We start from the raw sequence: 21,001 nt of genomic DNA on the forward strand, positions 1-21,001 counted from the left end.
TCGTGTTAAGCACATAGGATACCGCGCATACAAATGTCCCAGCAGGATACCATCGGGTTCAGAATTTGAAAAAACATTCTGCAGTGTCTGATGCAGAAAATGTTAAATACAAGGGGAAACCGCGCCTAAGACACATGAAAGCCACAGCAGGTCGTCGCCGTGGTCGATTTTTTTTTTAAATGAGGCTTCGCGCGATATCCTTTTTAGATAAGCGGCGCCGCCATCCACATCCACTTGAACGGGATCGAGCCTACGTAGACGCATTACACGGTAAATACGAAGGAGGCGCAGGTGCCCATGCTCCCATTATAGCAGCGTGTGCACAGACTGGAGCATGAGCAGCTGCGTCTCCTACGTATTTACTGTGTAATGCATCTATGTAGGCTTGATCCCGTTTTAGTGCATGTGTACGACGCCATTTATCTGACCCCGTGCGAGACCTTTTAAAAAATGACTAGCGTAACTACCTGCAGGGGCTTACATGTGTTTTAGGAGCGGTTTCCCGTGCATTTAACATCTTCTATATCAAACATCACAAAATGCTTTTTCCAATCCTAACCACGGTGTTTTCCTGCTGGGACATTTGTATGCGCGGCACAATGTGTGCTTAACACCGTATTTTCTTAGCCAATCTGAAGACAACTTGTATAAGGCGAAACGCGTCGCTAGAGGATAAATGCAATAGAAAAATCCATTTTTGCAGCCAAGACTGTTCTCTCATATTGTTACCAATGGTTGCTGTATCAAATCGCTATGGATTGGAAAAAGTGCATCGTAAGATGTTTGCTTATCTGTCCTTTTCTTTGTGAGCGACGCAGGAAGAAATCGGAGACGACGGCAGTCTTGACCCATCCACTCAGCCGTAAAAGTATCTGGTCGACTTGGCAATTCAGTCGACGTCCTGGGGAAGAGGAAGATGCCTCCGACGAGTTCTCAAAGAAAATAGGTAATAGTCGAGTAATTGTCGAGTAATTTTGAATTGTATGGAGTCAGTCTGTGTCATGCTGTTAACCAAGACGCTTGTGATATAATGAATTGTATGTTACTTACGTTACGCCGCTCATGTTGAATGAGGAGAACGAACTAAAGTTATCAAGAAACGTGTAAAGTTTCTATGAAGAGTACTGATTTGCTTTACAAAAAAGTCTGATGTCAACTAAAATGTTCAAATCTTTCAAAAGTTAACAAGATTTTTTTCCAACAACTTGTAGAAAGTAAAGTCAACTTGTTGGCCGTACAGTTGGCAACGAGCAACATCTTTAATATTTGTCGTATTTCATTTAAAGTGAGCAGCCTGTGAAAACAGATTGCACAGAAATAATTATTTGACTGATATTTTAATTTGGAAATGACATTGTAAGTGGTATTTGGAGAGGCTACTTGTATGCGATAATTCTTACATTTTCTGTAAACAGGACTTCTGTGAGATCCAGAGATAGCGTAACCCGCTGATTTAGTCAGAATTTAAACTGCAAATCTTTCCGTGACACACAGCCTTCTCTCTTGTAGTACCTGCCATCAAAGTTTCATGATCTTCTCTCTGGCGCTCTCGCACTCCCTAAGGAAACACGCGACGAAATGCACCGATCTTCTTTGTATCTTTTTCGTTTCCGTTATTAGTTCTACCTACTAAGGCTCCAACACTCATGAGTAATACTCAAGACTCGACTTAAAGAGGGTTTAGCGAGACAGTTCGTTCTGGAGGCGAATTACATTTCTTCAAGAATCTTCCAGTGCAGTCTATCATCAGCTTTCCCTGCGACTAGTTTGATGTGGTTGTTCAATTTTAAGTCGATGCCACTGGTTATTTCTAGATATGTTAAAGTTATTACTGGTTCCACCAATTTATCCCCTGTTGTGCTATTTTAATCCTAATCGTCTGTGATCAGCATGATAGAACTACTAACACGACCCATCACCTCATTTATTGTTACGGTGAGGAAAATATGACATAAAGTTAGCGCTGGCACGCCAGTCGGGAATGACGGAGAAGAGACGGCTGTGAGAAGAGGACAGCCAATCGCATGCTGACCGACCTCCCTCCAGGACGACAACGCGACAGCAACGGTTCCTAGGTGAAGAGGACATGAGCGTCACGCACGACTGGTGGCAGGATCCCTTCCTCCCTCCCTCCTCCCCCCAGGCTTCCCCTACCCCCGTACCTTCTTTCCTCCCCCTCCCATCTTCTCTGCCACTGGCATCTCCACTCTCCCCTCTCCCTCCTCCCCCACCTTTTCCCCTTTTGGCAGGTCCCCTCACTCGCACACATCAAGTGAGCATTCACGGGCCGGAGATCATCGCCATCGGTTCTGTGTGTGTGCCGTCATGTTAGTGCTTCAGTGTTTTCGCCACACCACGCTCCATCGTTCACGTGTGTTATCTAAGACTTAAGTGTTCATGTACAGTGCTGATCGTTTTTTATCTTTTTACTACAACTGTGAACGGCTCCGTGTTATTTACTCATGTGTCTACTGTTTTTTTGTCCACCATTATGATCTGTTTTTCTGTGTCTTCACTGTCTCTATTTGTATTGACTGTGGCTGAAGAGCGGCGTACTATTGCCGCTGCCGGCCCACCTTTTCTACAAAGTGTTGAAATAACAATAAAGAAAAAAAAAGACTGGTGGCAGCCCACTTCGGTAATAGTCCGCAGCTCGAGGTCTCGCGGTCGCGTTCTCGCTTCCCGAGCACGGGGTCCCGGGTTCGATTCCAGGCGGGGTCAGGGATTTTCACCTGCCTTGAGATGACTGAGTGTTTGTATTGCCCTCATCTTTTCATCATCATTCATGAAAGTGGCGAGACTGGACTGAGCAAAGGTTCGGAATTTGTCCGGGCGCTGATAACCACGCAGTTGAGCGCCTCACAAACCAAATATCATGACCATCACTTCGGTAACAGCTTCAACGTCAGCCGCTTTGTTAGCAGACGCATCGTAGCCTGTATCATTAGCAATCTCTAAGTAGCACAGACTTGTGTTTGCCTACTCTGAAGGAGACTGATTATTTTTCATGTCGCCCTTCGCTTGCGGCACATCTATTCAAAGATAAGTATGTGTCCTTGCATTGTTATAATGAAACTCATTAATACGAGTTATTTGACAGTTTGTCTAGCGAACCCAGTATGGAGGATTAACGACACTATACCTTCCCTTGATGTAATCCAAAAATTACTTCTAGAAATTACGGAGATTTCATAGCACTGATTTTACAATCAGCCATTCACGTCTGTTGGTAAAATATGATGTATTAAAAACATAAATTGGAAAATATTCAAAGAAGATTATGAAGGTTGTTTGTTTCGTCCTGCACGAAGATATGGATAGATTAGCACAGTCTCTACTAAATGTTCAACATCCCACTTCATCGACTTCGACAACCCGCGTGATAGCGTGGAACTAGACCTCGATCGCTAGATGGAGCAGCTACAGCCACCAACGCCTTCCACCACAGCGGAGCTGGGTATTCACTGGGTGTTTCCGCTTCGCTGTCGCCACGTTGCCTGTTCTCAGTCTCCACTTTTCGCTATGTCTCATGCTTTCTCTCTCCATATCACTCGATGGACTACGTGTAGGTCTACTGCCGACTCCACTTGTCCATTTCCTCCTTTACGAAACTGCAGCGCCTCTGTTGTGAAGAAGTACGATGGAATTTTCCTTCGATCATGCATGCATGTGGTACAGATTTGTGCAACGTTTCATGGCACGAATAAATCAGGGAAAGAAACTTACGTTATCTGCCACAGGTACGCGGATAAACTTAGATGTTTTATATCAGGGATTTTCAGTCGTAGCATTTACTTTTTTACAAGGGATGCATCACTGACCTTACATTCTTTCTTTAACAGTAGCTGCTATTTTTGACAGATCTGGTGGACATCAGACTCAAAACGTTTCATTTTGTGGTACTGTAAAATAGCTCATATGTTGGTGGGACCATAGTCAGATATCAGGATTCGTCTATACACTACATATGGTACGAAACAGTTGTACTCGTATGTAGTGTACCACATAGGCTACTAGAAAAATCATATGAGGCTGAACACATATCAGTACAGAAATCTGTAGTACTATACAACCAAATGGCACAATTCATGCTTATGCTACACAAGACGCATTTAGTTGTGAACAAACAGTTAATGCAAATTTCTTCTAGCACGTGAAACATCGGTTGCCGTTAGTTCTTGTAGGTGCATACATAAATGAGACATTTCGTTTATGACATAACTCAAAGGAATATGTGTTATAACTAAAGGCGTGTTAGTTTACCATCACAATGGCCGCCGAGACTGCTTTCAGCTTGTGCACCCTTCACAATAGAGCCCTTATGTTGTTTTTTTTTTCCTTTATTGTAATTTTTATACCTGTACATAGGTAGGCTGGCAGCAGCATCCTACGCTGCACTTCAGCCTTCGAGTCGACTATGAAAAAAACAATTAAGAAGATACATAATAGATATATTGACGGGCAAAAAACAGTAGACACAGAAATACAAAACACAGAGCCACACTGAAACTCGTTGGCATGGCGCACAAACACTGATGATTCGCCGCCACAGGTGAACATTGGAGTGTGACGGTGAACACTAACCACAAACACGAAGGTACACACACGAGAAAATGGATGGTGGTGATCTCCGGAGCGTGAATGTCCACGTAACGTGTGCGAGTCTGGGGACCTGCCAAGAGGGGAAGGGGGAGGGGGAGAGAGGAGAGCAAAGATGCCAATGGCAGGGGGATGGGAGGAGGAATGGGGGTATGGGGGTAGGGGAAGCCTGGGGGAGGAGCGGTGAGAAAGGGAGGAGGGAGGGAAGGGGGAGAGAAGGGAGTGAGGGTGCCCATAGGAAAAAACAGAGAAAGAGGGCAGGAGGATCAAAGTTGGTAGGAGGGGTAGATGGAGGGGGGAGGGCATCATCAGGAAGGAGTAGCTGGCGGAAGCCACCTTGGGAGAGGGTATGGAGAGTGGAGAGATGGAGAGCAGGTGGGACGTGGAAGTACAGGCGCGGCAGCGCGTGGCGGGGGAGAGGATGGTACAGACCAGCGGGTGAGGAGGATCGAGTTTACAGGAGGTATAGAGGATCTGTATCCGTTCGAGAAAAAGGAGGAGGTGGGGGAAGGGAATTAGGTCATACAGGATCTGCGTGGGGGAGGGGAGACGGATGCGATAGGCGAAGCGAAGAGCATGGTGTTCTAGGATCTGAAGGGATTTGTGAAAGGTAGGGGGAGCAGAGAGCCAGGCAGGGTGGGCGTAGCAAAGGCCCTTACGTCTTTGTGGGACCTTGATCTAGACTCGAGGTATTCTCGGTTATGAATGAACGAGCGACCTGGCTGTCCCAGTAAGAACCCTTCTGGTGTCCACATCAGCCGGAATCTTATAAAGGGGTCCAGTGAAGGAGTCCCTGATTTCAAAATAAAATATCTGGGAAACTAAGATCGATAGACGAGTACAACAAAGTATATGATTACTGTGAAAGTTGTAAGAATTTTATAGAGAGGTTATACAGAAGTTTCGTAATAGTTCGAAATGCTGCTAACTGATGGCGCTGTAATCTCACTACTAAGTGGCTTTAAATAGTGCCCCACACCTCAGCGCGATCAGTTTTCCCGTTGAAACCGTATCGAAGGAAGAGGTTGAAACCATGTATTCCACTGTTTTTCTGATGCTGGAATACCACAGGCTACAACGCAGTTCTGCAGCAAAAAGGCGTAGTTTCCAAACACGACTTAATATTCTAAAAGGATCCCATGCGAAAATCATTTTCAGGCTCTTCGGCAAATTCCAACGGAATCTAGCGAGAAATGTTCGCCAACGGCAAACTGTAATTACTCCTGGAAATGTCGCCACGGTTTCTGGAATTATTCAGTAATTCCGAGGAATTATAGTAGATACTTGTTTGAAGCGTTCCACCTCGCAGAAAATACTGAGACAGAGCTTGGACATGTTTACGTTCAGAATCCAAAGACATCAGGCCATACCAGTACAAGCTGTGTGACAGAGGGCTGACTTTGCGAAACATGTTCTCACAATGACTGATAATGAAGGAGTGGAGATGAAGCACACTTCCACTGAAAGGAGTCGTAAATAAATGAAACTGGAGATTTTGGAGTTCCGAAAATCCCCATTTGTGTGAAGCGAATGCACTGCAACCTCCCAAAGTTACTAATTGGGCTGTGGTATGCGGCAGAGGCATTATTGACTATTTTGTCGCATGAAAACAACAACTAGTGAATGTTAGGCTGCAATTTTGGAATAATCTGTCGGCACACAGCTAGCGTTGGAGGATCGACCAGGCACCGGTTGGTTCACGCAAGACTTCACATCGCATCGAGCGTGTGTTTCGCTTTCTTGAGGAATATTTCGGGAATAGAGTAATTGGGTTGTGTTATTGCAAATTTACTGGTGCAGGGATGGATTCGCCTCCGTATTCGCGCGATCTGACTCCTTGTGACTACTTTTTTGTGGGATACGCTGAAGGACACTGTCCATCCGAACCATCCCACCACGCTGGACGATCTTGAATCGTCGATCTGTGTGGCATCTGAATGCGTTTCCGTTGACGCACTACAAGATGTGATGGCAAATTTCTCTGTCCGTTTGCACCAATTTCGTACTGGGAGAAGCTGACATTTAGAAAAAATTGTGATGTGACTGAAAAGACTGCTAGCAGAGGTCGAGTTTAATTAAGCACTCTGATACTGTACGAGGTGCACAGCTTACAGCGCCACCTGTTAGCAGCTTTTCGAACTAAGTATAAACTTGGGTATAACTTCCGTACAAAATTCTTCCATCCTTCACAATAAACATACCTTTTGTTGCATTCGTCTACCGATCTTAGTTTTTTAGATATTCAATTTTGAAATCAGGAACTCATCCTCTGGAAGCCAAGATATACTTTTCGTTTCGTTACGCAAATTATCCTCAAATTTCTGCATTGATTCGTACTGAAGATACAGTCTTGTGAAAGCGAATAAATCCTTTTTAACAGCCCACCAGTCCATAATTTTAATCTAACCCCCCCCCCCGTACTACCCTCTCCTTCATGATGACTACCCCTTCCCTGACAACCTTAGTAAGACCAATCACTTTGCCTCCTACCTCTCCGATATCTTTACCCTCCCTGACGATCCCCAGTTCGATTACTCCCTCTTCCCAGATGTCCGCGATCGAACTGACACCTCTTTCCCTCCACTCGCTCCTGGTTTCCAGTACTTGGACAACATTGCACATAACGAACTCAATGCCCCATCACTACTCAGGATATCATCACTACACTCCGCACGAAACGCAATACCGCTCCCAGTCACGATCGTGTTACGTATCGCCACCTCCGTGAAGCTCCCGCCTCCTTCCTTTCCATCCTGGCCAGGCTATATAATGTAGTCCTGTCCACCGGCTACTACCCTGACCTGTGGAAAACCTCCCGGATCCTGAAGTTCCTCAAACCCGGGAGTTCCGCTGTCTCCTCCTACTGTCCCATCAACCTTACACCGGTCTTCAGCAAGGTCCTGGAATCCATCCTTACCAGACGCATCCACCAGCCCTCTGCCAGCACTGCCTCCTTCCCACTACCCAGTGTGGCTTTCGACCGTCCTTCTCTGCCGATGACCTTCTCCTTCACCTCACTCATTTCCTCTCCGAACAGCTCAACTCCCATTGATCCGCCATCTTCCTCTCCCTCGACATCGAACATGTTTACGACCGTGTATGGCATTTCGGTCCCCTCTTCAAGCTCCAAACCTTCGCCCTTCCTATCAACTACGTCCGTCTGATCGGGTCCTTTCTTTCCCAACGTCCTTCCTATGTCACCATCCACAACATGGATTCCTACACCTTCCACCCCTCTGCCGGTGTGCCCCAACGTTCCGTCCTCTCCCCTCTTCTCTACCTTCTGTATACGGCGGACATGCCGCCGCCTTCAACCCGCATCCACCTTCTCCAGTACGCCGATGACATCGCCTTCCTTGCCCTCGCCCCCACCCTGCAACGCTCCCAACACCTTCTCCAATCCCATCTTGACCTGTTCCCCGCTTGGTGTAACCAGTGGTTGCTCAAGGTCAATCCTTCCAAGACCCAGGCGATCATTGTAGGCAAAACCACCCCTTCCTTCCGTCTCCTCCACTTCTATGTCACCATTTATGGCTGTCCTATCACCCTCATCCCCACCCTCAAGTACCTTGGCGTCACCCTTGACCGTCGCCTTTCCTGGACCCCCCATCTCTGGACTATCCAAGCCAAGGCATGCTCCCGACTCGTTCTCCTCAAGCTCCTTTCTGGCCGCACATGGGGTCTGTACCCCTCCTTCATCCTCCACAACTATAAATCCCTCATCCACCCTATCCTCTGCTACACCCATCCTGCCTGGATCTCTGCCCCTCCTGCCTTTTACAAATCCCTTCAAATCCCATAACGCCATGCGCTCCGCGTCACCTATCGCATCCGCCTGCCCTTCCCCACGTGGATCCTGTATGACCTCATCCCGTTCCCGCACCTCCTCCTTTTCCTCAAACGGATACGGATCCTCTACACCTCCCACAAACTGGATCCCCCTCACCCGCTTGTCTCTCCCATCCTCTCCCACCCCCGTCTGCTGCTGCGCCTGTATTCCCATGTCCCACCCGCTCTCCATCTCTCCACTCTCCATACCCTTGTGCGCACAGATAAAATGAAGTGCTACGGATACTGCTTACACGAAAGATACATAGAATGACAGCGAATAGTGTTTAAAGAAGTAAGTATCACATTTTTATGGCACACGGAAGAACTTGCATATAATCAAAATAAAAAATATGTAGATATCATTACGTTTAACGGCAGTTAAAAAATGTAGTTGAACTGCAGAATGTTAGCCAATATCAATCAACTGAAACTTAACTTAATATAGGGTTAAAACTTAGCCGACATTTTGTGTTATTTGCATTAGGCTCATCTTGCTGTTTTCCTGAACAATATATAATACTTATCACACTATATTGGATGTTATACAAAGATTGAATCCATCCTTTATAGTCTCACAGCTTCTCTCATATTCTCATATCCTAATTACCACAACACTACCTGACTGACAGACGTACACTTTTCCACTGTGTTTGCATGTGATTATACACACACCAAGGGTTGCAATTTCTCTCCAATTAAAATGTATGTATGCTGTTGTTACAGTAAACCGAAGGTCTATAGTTGCTAGACTTTAACTTTTGTGAAGTTATCTGAAACTCTGAAAACTTGTGGGTTGGTACAACAGTTTTTGTAAATGCTGACCGGTTTGAGTTAGCCATCGCAGAGAAGTGGTGTAATTTTACGCATTCTGTTTTCGTAGAATATTATCAATCAGGCCAAAGCAAAAACCATCACTGGAAGCGGTAAGTTCATATGGTTCAAATGGCTCTGAGCACTATGGAACTAACTTCTGAGGTCATCAGTCCCCTAGAACTTAGAGCTACTTAGCCCTAACTAACCTAAGGACATCACACATCCATGCCTGAGGCAGGATTCGAACCTGCGACCGTAGGGGTGGCGCGGTTCTACACTGTAGCGCGTAGAACCGCTGGCCACTCCGGCCGGCGAAGAGGTAAGTCTGATAGTTTGTAATTCCGTTTCAGAGGCAGATTAAAATAATGGAGCCGAAAAGAGGTGATGCTCGTTGGAATGGAAAGCTGCTAATCTGTGTCTTGGTGGATATTGGGAGCTTGCAGGGATTTCGTATCTGTAGCTGTGGTTTATCTGTAAATACTAATTAATGGCTCCTTGGGCGAACTACTATTTTTAATCCCAAGACATTTCTAGAAGAGCCTCCCAGTTCCATTGTGAACTGAACTTTGTTACGTCTGGAGTTCATATGTTGTATTAGTATATCTAACCGTCTAGTGGTACTGGTCCATAAACACAGCACATTATTCACATAAATCACCCATTATTCAATTTAGCAGTTCAGTGGCTCTTTCTGAAAGAATTTTTAAAGTACTTATGTATGTAAGCAGCTTGTAGAGTAGTGGTTGTCAAACTTTTTTGTTCTAGTGCCAACAGTGACATTGTATGACGGCATCTCGTAACACATGTCTTCCGACAGTATTGTTATTTAATAACGTTCATAAATTAGTATGTTATCAGCTCCCAATACACTAGCTCTAGAAAGGCGTTGATACGTTGTCCGCCGGCCCCCCGAGTACTGATCGTTGAAAGTCGCCACCATTCGGAATACTCCTTGTCGACTGTTGTGTTTGAAATTCCTGCCAACCCCAGCACCTACAGAGCTGTACCACTGTAACGGCCTCACGAAGTTTTCCGTTGTCTGTGTGAGCGGATGATAAACTCATTAATAACACTAATTATATTTAAATGCATTATGCAGTATGAGACACGTCTAATTGTAAAATGTAAACTTCCACAGTCGGAAACGTCACAATTAATAAAATGTTCTGAGCCACTATGCCTTGGTAGAATGGATTTCACCATAAACCCAACGTTTCGTCCCAATTTACGGACATTTTCAAGGTGGGTCGTAGCTACTTCGAATTTCCGATGCACACACTGGCTCGCTGGCAACGGCCTTGCGACAGTGGATACACCGGTTCCCGTCAGATCACCGAAGTTAAGAGCTGTTGGGTGTGGCCAGCACTTGGATGGGTGACCGTTCAGGCCGCCTTATGCTATTGCCGTTTTTCTGGGTGAACTCAGCCTCGTGATGCCAATTGAGGAGCTACTCGACCGATTAGTAGCGGCTCTGGTCACAGAAAACCATCATAACAACCGGGAGAGCGGTGTGCTGATCACACGTCCCTCCTATCCGCATCCTCAGTGAGGATGACACGGCGGTCGGATGGTCCCGTCCTGTCGACGGAGCGCTATCTATCTGGCTCGCTGCTGACTACATCAATATTCCGATTCTTCGTTCTTCCACGCAGTGGCGTGACGTCACATATTTTGAATGCGCGAGCGCAATTGGCCGTTATCGACTGCCGTCGTCCTCTGTTGTTATCACCCCATGGTGGAAGACTGGTACATTCGAGGGCTATCCACAAAGTACAATACGTTTTGGAATTAAAAATAAAGTGTTGGAAATTTTTTTTTATTACATACAGATGAAAGCCACACTTAAATACTACTTTTCTACATAGTTGCCATTTAAATAAAGGCACTTATCGTAGCGATGGACGAGCTTGGAAATTCCTTCGTCGTAAAATTCGGCCGCCTGGCCCTTCAACCACGTGGTTACCTCTTCTTGAAGCTGTGCGTCATCAAAACGCTGTATAGCCAATCACTTCTTCATTGCTGGGAATAAGTGGAAGTCGCTCGGTGCCAGGTCGGGACTGTACGGCGGATGAGGAAACAACTCCCACTTAAAAGATTCGAGAACTTCACGAGTGGCATTTGTCGTGTGGGCCCGGGCGTTGTTGTGAATCAGCAAGATCTTTGAGCCCAACTTTCCCCTGCGCTTGTTTTGTATTGCTCTTCTGAGGTTGTGCAGAGTTTGGCAATACCTTTGAGAGTTTATTGTAATGCCTCTTTCCAGGAAATCCACAAAAATCACACCTTTTCTGTCCCAAACGACAGTCGCCATCACCTTCCTTGCTGACATTTCTGCATGCATTTCTTGGGTTTTTGGGGGGAATTTGTGTGCCCCCACTGCATTGACTGCAATTTTGTCTCGCAGTTCAAATGCTTAACCCATGTTTCATCACCAGTAACGATGCGATCGAGTAATGAGTCGCCATCTTTCTCGTAAGCGTCCAAAAACGTTAACGCTGCAGCCATTCGCTGATTTTTGTGAATCTCTGTCAAGATTTTTGGTATCCATCTTGCACAAAACTTGTGGTAACCAAACTTTTCGGTAATGATTTCGTGCAACCAACTTCGTGAAATTTGTGTAAAACTCATAGAGAGTTCCGTTATTGTGAAATTACGGCTTTCACGGACCGCGGCATCGACTTTTTCGACAAGTTCGGCAGTCACTTTGCTGGGTCTTCCACTTCGCTCTTCGTCGTGAACGTTAGTTTGGCCATTTTTAAATTTTATGACCCATTGACGCACTCCACCTTCAGTGATTATGTTGTTCCCATACACTTCACAAAGCTGCCGATAGATTTCTATCGGTGTACAGTTTCTTGCAGTCAGAAACCTTATTACAGCAAGCACTTCACACTTTGCGGCATTTTCAATTAACGCTGACATTTCAAACTGTCACAGTACCTCAACGGAGTACAGCACGAACCTCTCACTAGCACGGCAGGATGCCGACTGAGCGGCGGATTGCCATGACACCAAGATGGCCGCGCTAGCCCCGCCCCTAACGGACACAAACGAAAACGTAATGTACTTTGTGGATAGCCCTCGTATTTTGCTCATCACCGGAATCCAGATGTCATTCAATTTCACACCCTCTTCCTTCCTACTGAAATTCCTTGGGTGTTTATAATCTCTAAGGCCTCTCTTGTATAACCTTTCACGGTATTAACTTGTGGGTACCAGTACTTGAGTACTATCAAAATGAATGTGGTGGTCTCCCAGCTGCAAAATGTGTTCTGTAACAGGCGATCTCTCAATCTCTCCTCTTCTGCAATTGCCCTTATTCTCTTCTAGCCGTTTTTTGACAGGTTTTTTTTTCTGTGGTAGCCACGTACACCTCTAACAACTGCACAAAATCCTATAAATTCCAGCTTTTTCCACGGTTGGCGAGCATCCTTGGCCGTTTTTTGTTTCTCTTGGATCATCCGGATGGCTTGCACATTACCGCGATGTTCCGCTTTTTCAAGATTTTTCCTATGCTGTCAATAAAATCCTTAATGAAAGGCGGGAAAACTTTCTATTTTACCGGCCCTAAAACATCGCTATGATTTCTACATTCATTTGGATAGAAATCAAGTTCTGGTAGCCACAAGCGGATACCATGAAAGGTTATACATGAGAGACCATAGGGATTGTAAAAACACCACAGGAATTTCAGTAGGAAGGAAGAGGGCGTGAAACTGAATGACATCGGGATTCCAGTGCTGAAGAAGAGGTGTACCAGTTGCATGGGGGCTTAATTAAATAAATATGAAATGACGTCATAAGCGGGTGACTGCGTGTGAGATCGCTCTCTAAGTTTTCATCTATTTTTAGTTTTCAGATATATATTTTAACTGTTTTTGTGATAATATTTACTATATAAGTGACTTATTAGTGGTTTCTTCATTCACCTCTGCATTTCGTGTGTTGTGGCCTGATATTTGTGAGTGTTTCGTATCGAGCAACTTAACCTCTTACCCGTGTTTACATTCCGCGCTGACCAGTTGCAGCTGTAGCGGCGCATCGAAAGCTAAGTACTAATTAATTGTTTGTGTATAGTATTTTATTTAGGAACTTTAGTGGTCTTCAACCGGTGTTCTTGGTGTTTTCCGGTGAAATAACTTCAGAAGAAATTTTTGCGAACTGCTTTCAGTTTCGTTACTGTCATTAGACGTTTGATTTTCTTTCCGTGTTAGTATTTTGTTATATTCTCATTTGTTGTTGATTAATACTTTCAATAATAGTAGTTACTTCCCTTGTAGAGCAAGTTTGTGATAATTGTAGTCAGTTTTTAACATCTTCTTATTGTAGTAGCGGAACTTAGATAAAGTTGTTTTCTTGTTTCAATAATTGTAAAATTTTACCATGAGTGAGAAGTGTGGGCTTTGCCGTAGGTTCGTGAGTAGTGGATTGCGGTGTGAGACTTGTTCGAAGTATTTTCACTGGGGGGAATGCAGTGGGGAAGCCAGTGGGCATTCTGGTGAGATCCTCTCCTGGAACTGCAGGTTATGTAGCAAGAGTAAGTTGATAGAGGAGCAGGAGCGTAAGATCTGTGCCCTTCAGGTGCAGTTGAAAAACGCACAGGAGGAGCTAGATAGGATGAGGAGGGAGAAGGGGGTTGGGGAATGGGAGCTGGCTGTTGGCAAGAGATCTGCTAGGAGAAGGAGATTTTCAGATAGTTTTACTATTGGTGTTTGTAATAGATATGACCAACTGTCAGAGTCTAGTGGAGAGGAATCTCTAGTAGCTGTAGATGTAGGAAGTATGCAGCAGACCTCAGCAGTTACGGTGGCTAGGACAGTTGCAAAGTCTAAGAGAAAGAAGAAGGTTCTGCTGTTAGGTAGTTCTCATGGCAGAGGTGTAGGCCAGCAGTTGCAGGAAGTTTTGGGGAGTGAGTACCAGGTCACCAGCATTGTGAAGCCTAATGCAGGATTGGCTCAGGTGACTTTTAACATAGGGGGGTTATGTAGGGATTTTACTAAAGAGGATCAGGTAGTGATTGTGGGTGGGGCTGGTAATAGTATTGATAGGGATGGGAAGTATGACATAGATGGTGACCTGGAAAAGATAGCCACTCAGACTGGCAACACGAATGTGCATTTCGTGGAACTGTTTCAGCGTCACGATCGGCCTCATCTTAATATAGCCGTCAGGCGTAATAACATGAGACTTGGGGGTGCGCTGATGACAGAAGGCATGAGTCACATTTCAGTGGTGTCGGTGGAGTCTATCAGTAGGACGGGTTTCACTAGACATGGCCTACACCTCAACAGGTATGGGAAGGGGAGGTTGGCAAAACTTATAGGTGACAGCATAGGTGGGGGTGGTGGGATCACTCATGGGAAAATTCCGGTAGTTGTGGGTGTTAGAGCTGTACCTTTTTTAGATTGAAGTCAGCTGATAGGTATTCCTGCTTAAGGGAAGTCTCTCTAACAAAGAAACCACTTTCTACAAAGCGTGGGTATCCGATTAATGAGGGAATTAGTATATTTCATCAAAATATACAAGGTATTCGAGATAAAGTTAGTGAACTGCTTATAGATGTTGACTCTGAAATTATTGGTATATCTGAACACTTCTTAAATAAGGAGATAATTCAGAGGCTTCCTTTACCAGGATACAGGTTGGCTGGCAGCTTTTCTAGGAGCTCTTTGCGGTGTGGGGGAGTAGCCATGTATGTGAAAAACGGTATCCCATTTGAGTCAATTGATGTTTCAAAGTACTGCACTGAAAAGGTGTTTGAATGTTGTGCAGGTGTGGTTAAATTTAGTGGAGCTAAACTTCTTACTGTTGTTATTTATAGATCCCCAGACTCCGATTTCACAACATTTTTGCTAAAGCTAGAGGAGGTTCTTGGTTCACTTTATAGGAAATACAAAAAGTTAGTTATATGTGGTGACTTCAATATTAATTGTATAAGTGATTGTGCAAGGAAAAGGATGCTGGTAGACCTCCTTAATTCATATAATCTTATGCAAACCGTATTCTTTCCAACGAGAGTGCAAGGGAACAGTAGAACAACCATAGACAATATTTTTGTTCATTCGTCATTATTAGAAGGGCATTCTGTTAGCAAAAAGGTGAATGGCCTTTCAGATCATGATGCACAAATTTTAAGTCTAAAAGATTTTTGTGCTTCAACACATGTTAAATATAGTTACCAACTTTTTAGGAAAGCTGATCCAGTTGCTGTACAGACTTTTGTAAACCTTATCAAGGAACAAGATTGGCAAGATGTTTATAGTGCTGATACAGTAGACGATAAATATAATGCTTTCCTCAAGACTTTTGTCGTGCTCTTTGAAAGTTGCTTTCCGTTAGAACGTTTAAAACAGGGTACTAGCACAAACAGGCAGCCTGGGTGGCTGACTAAAGGGATAAGAATATCTTGTAGAACAAAGTGGCAGTTATATCAAAACGTTAGAAACAGTCAAAATCTAAATGCAGCAGCCCATTACAAACAGTATTGTAAGGTGCTTAAAAAAGTTATTAGGAAGGCAAAAAGTATGTGGTATGCAGATAGAATAGCTAAGTCTCAGGATAAAATTAAAACCATATGGTCAGTCGTAAAGGAAGTGGCTGGTCTGCAGAGACAGGTCGAGGATATAGAATCAGTGCGTAGTGGGGATGTCCGTGTTGCTGATAAGTCGCATATATGTACAGTACTTAATAATCACTTTCTGAATATAGCAGGTGAACTAAATAGAAACCTAGTCCCAACAGGGAATCATATAGCGCTCTTAGAAAAAAGTGTTCCGAGACTGTTACCTGAAATGCTCCTCCATGATACTGACAAGAGGGAGATTGAGTTAATAATTAAATCACTAAAGACCAAGAACTCTTATGGATATGACGGGGTATCTAGCAGAATACTGAAGTATTGTTCCACGTATATTAGCTCAGTACTTAGCCATATCTGTAACTTTTCCTTTAGCAGTGGTCGGTTTCCTGACCGATTAAAGTACTCGGTAGTGAAGCCACTTTATAAAAAGGGAGACAGGGATAATGTTGACAATTATAGACCTATTTCTATGCCATCGGTGTTTGCTAAAGTTATCGAGAGGCTTGTATATACAAGGTTACTGCAGCGTTTAAATTCACATAATTTGCTGACAAATGTACAGTTTGGTTTTAGAAATGGCTTAACAACTGAAAATGCTATATTCTCTTTTCTCTGTGAGGTTTTGGACGGATTAAATAAAAGGTTGAGAACGTTAGGTGTTTTCTTTGATTTAACGAAGGCTTTTGACTGTGTTGACCACAAAATATTACTGCAGAAGTTGGAACATTATGGAGTAAGGGGAGTAGCTTACAATTGGTTCGCCTCCTACTTTAAGAACAGAAAGCAGAAGGTAATCCTCCGCAATATTGAGAGTGGTAATGATGTTCAGTCCCAATGGGGCACTGTTAAATGGGGCGTTCCCCAAGGGTCGGTGCTGGGGCCACTGCTGTTCCTTATTTATGTAAATGATATGCCTTCTAGTATTACAGGTGATTCAAAAATATTTCTGTTTGCTGATGACACCACCTTGGTAGTGAAGGATCTTGTGTGTAATATTGAAACATTATCAAATAATGTAGTTCATGAAGTAAGTTCGTGGCTTGTGGAAAATAATTTGATGCTAAATCACAGTAAGACTCAGTTTTTACAGTTTCTAACCCACAATTCAACAAGAACTGACATTTTAATCAGACAGAATGGGCATGTTATAAGCGAGACGGAACAGTTCAAGTTCCTAGGCGTACGGATAGATAGTAAGCTGTTGTGGAAAGCCCATGTTCAGGATCTTGTTCAGAAACTAAATGCCGCTTTATTTACCATTAGAACAGTATCTGAAATAAGTGACATTTCAACACGAAGAGTAGTATACTTCGCATGTTTTCATACGCTTATGTCATATGGTATTATTTTTTGGGGTAATTCTTCTGATTCAAAAAGGGTATTTTTGGCTCAAAAACGGGCTGTTCGAGCTATGTATGGTGTAAGTTCGAAAACCTCTTGTCGACCCCTATTCAATAGTCTGGGAATTTTGACATTGCCCTCACAGTATGTATTTTCTTTAATGTAGTTTGTTGTTAGCAATATTAGCTTATTCCCAAGAGTTAGCAGCTTTCACTCAGTTAATACTAGGCAGAAATCAAATCTGCATGTGGAATGCACTTCCTTGACTCTTGTGCAGAAAGGAGTGCAGTATTCTGCTGCATCCATTTTCAATAAGCTACCACAAGAACTCAAAAATCTTAGCAGTAGCCCAAACACTTTTAAGTCTAAACTGAAGAGTTTCCTCATGGCTCACTCCTTCTATTCTGTCGAGGAGCTCCTGGAAGAGATAAAAAATTAAGCAAATTCCAGTGTTACATTCTTGATTTTCTTTATTTAAACTAACGACTTGTTTTATTTTATGTGTTTCTACAATCGTGTTATAATTTCATGTATTGACTCGTTCCATGACCATGGAGACTTCTCCTAAATGTGGTCCCACGGAACAATAAATAAATAAATAAAAATAAAAAATAAAATAATTTTTTAATTTTTAGTCGCTGTATGTCCGATTACGAAGTCTCGTAAACGGTTGGCCCTGACTAGTTTTAGTACGCAATCTGACTGCATAGAATAACAACAAAGAATGGAATGAAATTTTCCGTTAACACAATTAATTAATTAAGTCCCTAGCAGCTATAAAACCAACGCAACAACAAAGCACAAGTGTAACTGCTCTGTGTGTGGAAGTGTGATTCAACGTACACATCTGGCACGGTTCTTCCTCAATACGACAAGATATTTTAAATACCATTTATACTGAAGTAATTTAAAAAAATAAGCAGAAATACTATAATTGCACATAGAAACCAGAAATACAGTCTAATACAAGAACACGAGCCAGATGCTTTGTTGACTGAACCTGTGACCAAGAGGCATTATTATTTAAGACATTGAAATAATGAAAAAAAGGATTTTTTTTACCTTCATATATATTGACGAAAAGCACACTCTGATCACTACAGTGTCCCCAATCCAACAACATCTGGTGTCTAGCCCATCAAAACAACACTACAAGTTCTGAACAAGCACTCTCCATGGGAACTTCTCAACAGCGACTCACCACTGCTACATCTCAATAAGCACTCTCTACGACGACTTATCGACAAGAACTCTCCACTACCACATTTCAACAAGCACTGCCTACTGCTACTTCTCAATAAGCACTCTCCACTACCACATCTCAACAAACACTGCCAGTGGAGGCGGCTGAATAATACTCTCAGGCGCAATCTCTGGCGCTGTGGCTCAGTGTAGCCACCTTTCATATGCCCCTCCTCCACGGGCTAGAATTTGATGGTATTTTTGCCAGCATTGGTGGTGAAAATACCACCAAATTCGTCCAAAAAAATACAGACAAAATTAAAAGATAATATTAACAAGTAAATATCACATAACTAGATAAAACTTGGCTTTGCACTGACCCTTCAATAACTTAATATATAAAATACAGTAAGGAATACAAATGCTCGCATACATGTGATTTTAGATAATAGTTTACACAAGTATCATTCAATCAATGGCACCAGCAATGACAAATACGTGTAAGTAAGAGTCTCATAACATTTCGTAAACAGTAAATACACTAAAACAATTTATAGAAATATTCACATAAAATCTTGTCAATATATCAATAAAAAAGTAGTTGACAGTTCCAGCAGTAGCACCCAGCAACATTGAACAGGTGCAGACACCAACGATTGACATTATTTCAGTAGAAACAGTTCCATCAGTGGCACCCAGCAATGTTGAGCAGGTGCAGACACCAACAAGTGACATCATTTCAGTAGAAGCAGTTCCATTAGTGGCACCCAGCAATGTTGAACAGGTGCAGACAGCAACAAGTGACATCATGTCAGTAGAAGCAGTTCCAACAGCGGCACCCAGCAATGTTGAACAGGTGCAGAGACCAACAAGTGACATTATGACAGTAGAAGCTGTTCCATCAGTGGCACCCAGCAATGTTGAACAGGTGCAGACACCAACAAGTGACATCATTTCGGTAGAAGCAGTTCCATTAGTAGCACCCAGTAATGTTGAACAGGTGCAGACACCAACAAGTGACATTATTTCAGTAGAAGCAGTTCCATCAGTGGCACCCATCAATGTTGAACAGGTGCAGACACCAACAAGTGACATTGTCAGTAGAAGCAGTTCCATCAGTGGCACCCAGCAATGTTGAACAAGGTGCAAGCACGAACAACAGTTTGAATGCACACACAATTGCTTTTACAAAATTATTAGCAATGCTCTTACACTAAACATACAAATTATAATAAACACACAAATGATATCAGATAATTGTCATATTAACTATTAGAAATACACAAATATCAGTAAACCTGTAATATTTATGGGTGTCAGTGCAAGCCACAACAAACAAGTAAAATAATATTTAGGAGATAGGTCGGTACCAATTATTTGGGATTAGGAAAGCAAAACACACAAAACACACTCACTCATCTTTCATCCACATTAAGTACTACTGTGTAATTGAATAGTGTTAACTGTGTAAATGCAGTTCTGTCAAAGATTTGATGTTCGACATGTGTATCAAGTAGTTGTGGCAGCAGTGTATAACAGTCAATAATACTTAGTCAACGTCATAGTCATCTGTCAAGACCAATGTTTGCCAAGCCAAATCAAAATGTACGGTTTCTGAACAACTGTCAGTGTGCCAAGATATGCAAATGCTTCCTCTCTCCAAAAAAAAATATATACTGCTTATTGATTTAACGAAGTGTGTGTGTAGACAATCTTCCTTCCACTTCAGTGTTCTAGTCTGCTATCCTCATCCTCCTTGTTCCATATAAACCAACAAAAAAAATATGCTCCTCACTTACTTTACCTCTTATCGAACCAAAACTCCAATAATCATCAGCATCACATAATCTTAATACTTCAATAATACCTCTTACGTCGATACATATAAACCTTATCATCAATATCATTTACCTTACCTCTTGTCCACCAAAACTCCAATAATCACCAACTTCACACAATCTTAATACCTCAATAATACCTCTTCAATACGTCGATACATATAAACCTTGTCGCCAATATCATTTCACTTCCATAACAACTCTTTCCTCTAGTCAGTCTCTTCGAACAAGTACAGATAAAATCCTAGTGCAAACTTCAATTCATCATCCCATACAATCCGAAGACACAATGTCCACACACAACCTCTGTGTAATCCATCTGACCCAAATCTTCTACTCATTATGAATCACAAAATACATTTTGGTTACCTTGTCCATCATTAAATAAAAGAAATGCATACATGACCTCTAACAGCCTTTAGTTTGAATAACTTTCAGTAAGTAAGTACGAGTACGGAGTGTGAATGATCATAATATTTCACAGTGTGTACACCACTTCAAGAATCATAGCAAAACAGAAGCAAACATGTGGAGTATTTCTTGTGTCAAGTGACACTTGCTATTTCAATTGCTCACGAAGAATGCAGTGTAATAACTGTCAATGGTCTAAACCTAGTGTTGGTATTTCATGTCGTTAGCTTCCTTTCTATTAGTACAAATTTATACAGCTTCCATAAAACCTCCAGCTCATGTGACTTCTATGAAGTTTCTTGTACCAACATCGTTCGTAGAACTATAGCAGTTCATTTTCTTATCTTAAAATATGAAGCATTGAGCGTAAGCAAAACATGCAATAGCGAGTAAATATACCAGTGGAGAA

The sequence above is a fragment of the Schistocerca piceifrons genome, chromosome 2, assembly GCF_021461385.2.
Source record: "Schistocerca piceifrons isolate TAMUIC-IGC-003096 chromosome 2, iqSchPice1.1, whole genome shotgun sequence".
In the NCBI taxonomy this organism is placed as follows: domain Eukaryota; kingdom Metazoa; phylum Arthropoda; class Insecta; order Orthoptera; family Acrididae; genus Schistocerca; species Schistocerca piceifrons.